We start from the raw sequence: 8077 nt of genomic DNA on the forward strand, positions 1-8077 counted from the left end.
GAGTTCACTCTCTGCTTGTATTCCCCTGCTGCTGTTTGCCAACTAAAATATTTTTGTCTACTTGCTGCATATTAAGGATGGAGACAGAAAGAAATAGTGGCATCTACCTGGGCAAGGTCTCTTGTGTCACGTAGGGAACTGTGACAAGGAGAGGATGTTCAATATGTGGCACAGTAGAGGCCAGGTCAGGGTCAAGTCTTGGAACACAGAATTCCAAGTTTCTGAGATGGCAGGCTGAGCTCCTGGCCAAGATGTCAGAAAGTCATCAACACAAATTGGAGTCTCTGGAGAGCATCTTAAGGCGCTGTATTTTTAGAAGGGGGAAAAAGTGGTCTTTAATACCGATGACTGAGTAAGAGTTCATCTTTATAGCCCATTATATTGATAGAAAGAGCATATAATGGCCCTTCATTAAAATCTAAAGTCTCCAATTATTTTATTATTGTTATTTAATATCTATTGAGTTCCAGATTTAATTTTACCCAATTGGTTCTATAGATACTAATGCTTGGTTAGTGTAGAATTTAATTTAGGCTTCATTCTGATCTTATATTTTTTTAAAATCTTTTTAAAATGTTAGTTCCTTACCCTTTCCAAACAGCACATAAGCACATATATACTACAGTACCAGAGAGCCATAGAAATGGTACTATACTTGCTACACATTATTTTTTATATTCTCCTTGTCCCAGGACAAAGGAAAGACCTTCATGGAAGAAGTAAAAGATGTGTGGTTTTCCCCTATCCTCCTAACCTGAGTCCCCTTCACAGCTACCTACTGCAAATGGAGAATTTTACCTGGAATTGGAATATTTTGTTCAAAAGTAAGTCAAATTTTGCACTTTAATTCCCTGGACCTCAACTCTAACTGACCAAGGGCTGAATCACACCTTTCAGGCAAAGGAAAGCAACAAGCACATATTACAGCTCAGCCCAGCCACTGGCCATGGACTGCATAGAGCACACATCCTGCTGCAGGCGTCTGGTAAAAGTCAGCCTCAGCTCTATACTTTAGCTTCAGGGGCAGCAAGTTTCTGCTTTCATACAGTAAAAATGTGAACAGCATCATGATTACTTATAGCATAATCATGAGGACAGACCAGGGCTTCTTGAAACTAAAGTTGAATCCCAGACCCACTTTCTCATGGGACATCCAGGCTGTCAGTAACGTGTTTCACTATTCACACAAATATGAGAAGTGCCCAAGGTATGTCTTAAGCATTTGTCCATATTACCAGGTCCCCATGAAGCTTCAAGTCTAGAAGTCTCTTGATGGTCCTACTCAGAAGTGAGCTCACAATTCCTTCCCATCGTGGAGGCCCTTCTCTGTCAGAGTCAGCCTCCTCTCTCACCATTCCTCATTAATTAAGGTGGATAATGATAAAGAGAAGAGACTCTAGAAGAAGGTTCAGGTCCTAGGGGAGAGGAAATTATTGCCCTCCACTGGTGTAAAGAATCAATTTAAAAGTTATCAATAACTGATGAGAAGCACACGGCTAAGGATGAGGATGGGACCCTCATTATCTTCGTCAGTATTCATGAAAATATTACTTATAAATAAAAAATTCCATCGGGGTGATACATAGAAGCATGAACACTTTAACCATGGTTTTAGTCTTTCTTTGAGAACTTCATGCAACATATTTTGATCATATTATTTCCCTTCCCCTAACTGTTCCAATGTCCTCCCACACACCGTACCCTCAAAGAACATTTGTTGAAGTGACTCACAATATTAAGGTATTCCTTCAATATTTAAAACCAAGACAGTCTAAAGTAACAAGAAAAGCAGACACTGACCCAAATATAAAGAACACATAAGCTGCTAGATGTCGTATAGACTGTTTTCTCAAACTGGTTTTATTCATTTTGGTTACCATACAAAGAAATGAATTTCACAGTGCCATTTACATGCATTCATACCATAGTGCTTTAATTTTAAAAACTCTGTTGTTGTTATTATTGTTGCTGCTATTAATCATCATTATAAACATATATTTCAATTATTGATATTCTTCATACTTTAAAATTATTTGGTAATAAGTAATTGTTAATAATTAATAATGGTAATAATTATATTATTACTGGTGTGTAGGTATGTGTATGCATGTGTATGCATGCATATGAACGTGTGTGTGTGCACACCACGCGCACACACGCATGTAAACTTGCCACAATACATACAAGGAGGGCAACAGCCAGCTTTGTGGACTCAGTGCTCTCTTTCCACCTTTGTATGAGTTTCAGATATAGACCTCAGGTTGCCAGGCCTACTCAAGTATTATTACTGATCTAGCACTATCCCTATGAGACCTTTTAAAAAAAAAGCAGAAATTGTGGTGAGATATTCTTTGCATATTATATAGTCTGTCTACTTCAAGTATATATGTTAATAATCTAGTTATATAATTATCATCATACTTCTGTTTCAAAATGTTTTCAAAGTGTATACACACACATAGTATAGGTGGATATATTTTCTGAGCTTTGCATTTTGTGCTAATTATATATAATAAATTAGATAAGTTATTGTAAAAGACTACAGTTATACAATGTGTGTTCTCTCATATTATCTTCTCACATTTTTGAAGTCTATCTCTTTTACAGTATTCATGAATAGTTTGCTTCTATTCCCTGCTGAGTAATATTCCTCTGCATGGATATAAAACCTTTGCCCATCTCTTCTCCACTTTAAGATGCTTCTAATTTGGACTATTCTGAGTAAATCTTGTGAGCAATGTGTAAGTGTAGTTGGTTGTCTGGCTTCTTTCCCACAGCGTAGAATATCTAGCTCAGGTATCACAGTGAGAGAAGAATTTGGGGTAAATCAAAGACTTCAAATTGAGGCACATCTCAGTTGGATCTACATCATATCATCTACATACTATACTATGTATCCTTCTCTCCCCAAGATAAATTTGGTATTTGTTTTTTGAAACCAAGATACTTAACCTGTCATACCGGATTGTCCTAATATGCAAATGTTGAAATATATGTAAAATTCTCAGTCTGGACCTAGGCATTGAACAGTTACTAAGTACTTGGTAACTGTTATTCTTTTGGTATTACAATCAGGGAGGAAGGTTTTAGATAATCATTCTTGAAATGATTACTAAGCACAGAGTAATCATAGCATGCTTCAAACTGGGCTTAATCATTTACTCTCTGTGGGCTCGAACAGTACTTATTTTTATGAGAATTCAGTTTCCAATCTATCCTGGCCGTTTTAGGGTTGCTTGAGTGGTTTGTTAGGAACATATGATAAAAGACATTAGCATCAAGTTCTGGTACTGTAGGGGAGAAGGGCTTTAATTAGCATAGATCTGCTCTACTTTAGATTCTTAATAAATCATATACTCCAACATTATTTGAGGGTTTCTGTACTTCTTTCTCCCCTCCCCATACCCAGATTGACTTCTCAAGTGAGGCCCCACATACAAGTCCTTTCCTCACATCTGAGAGAAGTCGAGCTTCTGAAGACCCATGTTCTGCTGGAAATGACACTCAGCATCTGTGTGGCACAGGACAAACATTTCAAGGTACACTCACTGTGGCGCCAGCATAATGACCCAATTTAGCAAAACTGCACATTGCCAGACAGCTTTCCAGGTGAAGACACTGCCTCACAGGGACTTAGTGGACAAAGGACAGAGCTGGAGCCAGGCTATGTGTCTTAAAAACAGCAATCCTATCCATTCACCCCATGAGTCTGGGTTCTACCAGAGGAATGAGCTTATGACCATGTGACTCTCAAAAGCCCACATGCTCTAGGAAAAGTGGTTTTTAAAATCAAGTTAATTTGACTGGTCTATGTTTCTCTGACTGTCTTACCAGTTTATAAGGTTGATAAGAAACTCAACCTTAAAACTTAATTTTCTGTGATTTGCTTTTTAATGTATTTGCATTATAAAAAAAGAAATAATAATAACCCTGAAGTTTATGCAATCTAAGAAACTAAGCCACTGTGGGAAGGCCTTTTTTTCTTCTCGCTTTTGATCTATCATGGTCACTGGCGAGACACAAGGGACCCATGTCTTTCCAAAGCTTCTGGAGCCTTTGTTCGGGTCATCAAACCCTGGAGATTCCACCCTGGGTGTTGTGTCTGCTCTCAGTGTTCCTGTGTTTCGGTCTCAGGGTACCCATACCCACAGAAATCTCACCTGCTCCTTACACCCTGAGGGTAAAACCATCTTTATGGGCAGGCAGTCTGTGCACAGCCTCTTCCTTCTCTTAAGTTCTATTAATCAAAGCCATCCTTACAATCCTCTGAAGGAATGGATGCTCTGAACACCCAAACAAAATGTTCAGATGGCCTCTTCCACAGCAGGCTGGAGTGCAGCTTCCCAAGATGTCATGGCAATACCACAGCACACAACTCATTTGGAATGTGCTTGCTCGGTCACATAGAAATTGTCAGTAAATCACTCTGCTACAGGTTGTCATATTAGAGAGCAAGCTCAGAAGGAGCCAGTGTTTCGCTACCTTGGATTCTTCGCATACAGAACAATGGCATTGCTAAAGGACATGTGTCTGAAGACCCCACTAGTCCCTGGAGCTACTAATGTTCACTGTAGCTGCCTTGATATTTAAATTTTTTTTCTCCTTAATTTCCCATTTTCCTTTATTCTATGTGTATTTCTTTGTTCTCCCTCCCCCAAGTATATTTAGCTATGCAATTTCAAAATGGTAAAGTAGATACCAATGTTGCTAATATAGAAGTATAAGGGTAGGAGACAACCAGAAGAATGATGATAGAAATGAGAACTACTGTTGCCAGTCTTGCCTTCACATGCTCTCTTTATGAGCTCTCTGCAGATTTGTTAGCATTTCCAGGGAAAGAATGCAAGGACCAGTGGCTAGTGTATACATCTGAAAGTGTGCACCTTGTCTGAGGGTTCGAAGGGGGTGAGAAGGGCGCATGTCCAGAGGAGGGAATGCAAAGCTTTCTGCCAAACCCTAGAACCCTTTCTGGAGATTGTTTCTTCTGATCCCATCACCTGTGCAGCTCTGCAAATTGAATATGGTATTGGTCCAACTCCGAGAGTAGTCAGCTCAGCCTGGCTTTTGTCTCTAATGGGTCTCTTTATCAGAAAGAGTTCTAAAATGGCTGTTTTAGAAGTGTTTTAGAACAGAGGGAGCCAAACAGGTGATATCTTTCTCCAAAAGGTTATCTTCCCGCAGCACGGAGAAGTTGGTTAACATTGGAGGAGGCACATTTAACAGATTGGCTTAGTCCCCAGTAAAGGTCAGGAGTCTGTCTCCCCTCCATCCTTCATGCTCCTCTTTCCTCCCTGTTGCCTCTTCTGCTTCAATACTCTGTCTTATCTTGAACTATTCTAACTTCCACATGACACAGAGAAGAATACTGGGAATGTGTGGAGAGCATTATAAAACTAACAGTTTATTACTAACTTGTCATGTGCTTAAAACTTGTTAAGTAAGTTTCTCTGTCTCTCCTCTGTCTCTCTATCTCTCTCTATCTCCCTGTTTCTCCTCTCTTTCTGTCTCTCTCATTCTCCCCCCTCTCTCTCTTTACCACACCACATTTAAAACAATTACCCAAGAAACCCAACCACACAGCTCCTATTTACTAGAAAAATCAGATTCTTTATTTCACGTTTTGCATTTCTGTAATTTTCTTTCTATGTTTACCAAGTGGTGTTTCCCCTCAATCAATATATTGTATAGGAATAGTACTATATCCTTCAGACCCCCAAATCCATTGTATGTACTTTATTATTGTTGATATTCGTGGTATAATTATTTGTCTTTTAGAAACAGGGTCTCGCTATGCAGCTCTGGCTGGAACTCACTATGTAGAATAGGCTGCTCGTGAACTCATAAAGATCTACCTGCCTCTGCCTTGGAAAGACTGGGGTTAAATGTACATGCCACCATGCCTGGATTACAATTATATTACTATCCAATTTTCTTTTTTCCTTAAAGCCTATTCATAATAATACCTGTATGTAAAGTTCATGTTTTCACCATATAGTCGTGTATAGATGACATTTTATCCACTTGTCAGTTGGTGTTAGATCACTTCTAGTGCTTTCTATATTGTTTTTGTTTCTTTTTAGAACATGTATTTACATATTTCTCTCTCTCTCTGTGTGTGTGTGTGTCTGTGTGTGTGTGCCTATGTGTCTGTGTGTGTTCGTGTCTGTGTGTGTCTGTGTATATGCATGTGTGACTCTGTGTGTGTGTCCATGTGTGTGTGCATGTACACTAAATCACCACCATGCTCCATGTGCTTATGGAGCTCAGAGGGAGCCTCTATAAGTTGATTGTCACCTGTTGCTTCGTGGGATCTGAGACTCAAATTCAGGCCCTCAAGTTGTACTGGGTACTGAAGCAACTCTACCTTTGCCCTGTTTTGACTTCTTTTACAAACAACTATGAGCATTCTTGTACAAACCCCCAAATTCACATCTGCAAAGTGTGAACCACAGCCATTCGCCAACTTCTATCTCTGAGGCTCCATAATATTGTCAAAGACAGCGAAGAGCTATGACTTACATAGATTACATTTACAATGTTCATGGTGTTAGAAATACTGATTCAGTAGCAGGCAGTGGTGGCGCACACCTTTCATCCCAGTGTTTGAGAGGCAGAGGCAGACAAGATCTCTGTGAGTTCCAGGCCAGCCTGGTCTGCAAACAGTTCCAGGGCAGACAGGACTACACAGAGAAACCCCCAAAAGAAGAAATAATGATTGAAAGTGTTTACATGCTTATTAGTTTATGTAAAAGTAGCCAGATTAATCCTGTCGTGCATTGCTGTAGATGAAATATTTGTGTCTCTTCCCAAATCTGTAAGTTGAAGCATTAGTGTCTGTGATAGTATATGGAGGTAGAACTGTAATGTGTAATTAGGCCATGAGGTTGAGATCTCCAGAAACGGTGTCAAAGCTCTTTTGAGAAAGGACAGGAAAAAAAAGATGATATCTTTCTCCACCAGCAAGGAAACAGCATGACGTCCTTTGGTAAGTTTGGCAGAAGGCTTATTATAGAGCTGGGAGTACCAGTCACTACATCTTAGATGTTACAGCCTCCACAATAGCTGTGGACAAATCTCTACTACTTAAGCCATGCAGTAAACAGTATTTATGTTACAAGAGTCTCAACTGACTAAGACATATATTAAAATCAATAACAATTTTATGAAAAACAGTGTTTTTAAAAGAACAAAATGAATTCAAAGAGTGACATCATTTTAACTTTTTAAATTGTATAGCTTAAAAAACAGTCACTACATTTTCCAGTTGGGCTTGGTTTTAGTGCAACTATTTGAAAAACATCTGCTCTCTCCAAAATGTAATTGGAAACAAGAAGTGCTCCCAGAGTTGCCGACAGCTTCACAGACCACACTCAGAAAAAAAAATTCTGCCTTGAACTTAGTTTTTTTATTGTATTATCAAACTGTTCTTACATGTGATTCTATCATTTATAGTTCAACCCATTGTATATAGGACTTATTTCTCATGTCTTTGGTGACATTCAGTTGTTTCATGTTTTAGAAATCATTTCAAATCTGAACTATGGGAAAGGGTATTAGACTGCAGTTGTGATCTGTGCTTGTTTAGTGATTAATGACATTGACCATGCAATATCTTAACAACTACATTTGTTTCCTCCAGTAAAGTACTGGGTAATTATTTTGATCATCTTATAATTGAGTTATGTATATTTGCACTGCTATGATTTTTTTATTTGTATTATATTTCATACATTTTCTGTTGATGTGTATATCCATAAACATGCACATACTCTTTCTTAAGTTGCACACTGTTCTTTTCCAATTTTCTTTATGAAAATAAAAGTCCTAACTAAAGTTTAGAGGCTTCAGTGATGCTTGCCGACTCTGCCTTTCCCCATCCCAGGTGAAGATCTAGTATGAGAAAGCCCTTTCTACTCTCAGTTCATGAATATATTCTCTGGCATCATTTCTACTTCTTACTTGTTTGTTTTGCTTTTCACCATGAACTCTAATTTTTCAAATCTAGAACTGCTATTCTCAGTTTAATTTATTAAACTGTCCTTGCCTTCATCTCTGGCTTGGCCACTGGGTTTTGATA

At 38.6% G+C, this 8077-nt stretch overlaps 1 long non-coding RNA gene across 2 annotated transcripts in view; it reads left to right on the plus strand.

The window, feature by feature from the left end:
* The window catches only part of Gm33867, a 29509-nt gene extending 23659 nt beyond the window's left edge, over positions 1-5850 (plus strand). For both annotated transcript variants that reach the window (XR_867684.2, XR_376153.3), the window contains 2 exons: positions 693-824; positions 3410-5850. This is a non-coding gene — a long non-coding RNA (predicted gene, 33867). The remainder of the gene's footprint in view (positions 1-692; positions 825-3409) is intronic.
* The last annotated feature ends 2227 nt before the right edge of the window (positions 5851-8077 follow it).

The sequence above is a fragment of the Mus musculus genome, chromosome 3, assembly GCF_000001635.26.
Source record: "Mus musculus strain C57BL/6J chromosome 3, GRCm38.p6 C57BL/6J".
Classification (NCBI taxonomy): Eukaryota; Metazoa; Chordata; class Mammalia; order Rodentia; family Muridae; genus Mus; species Mus musculus.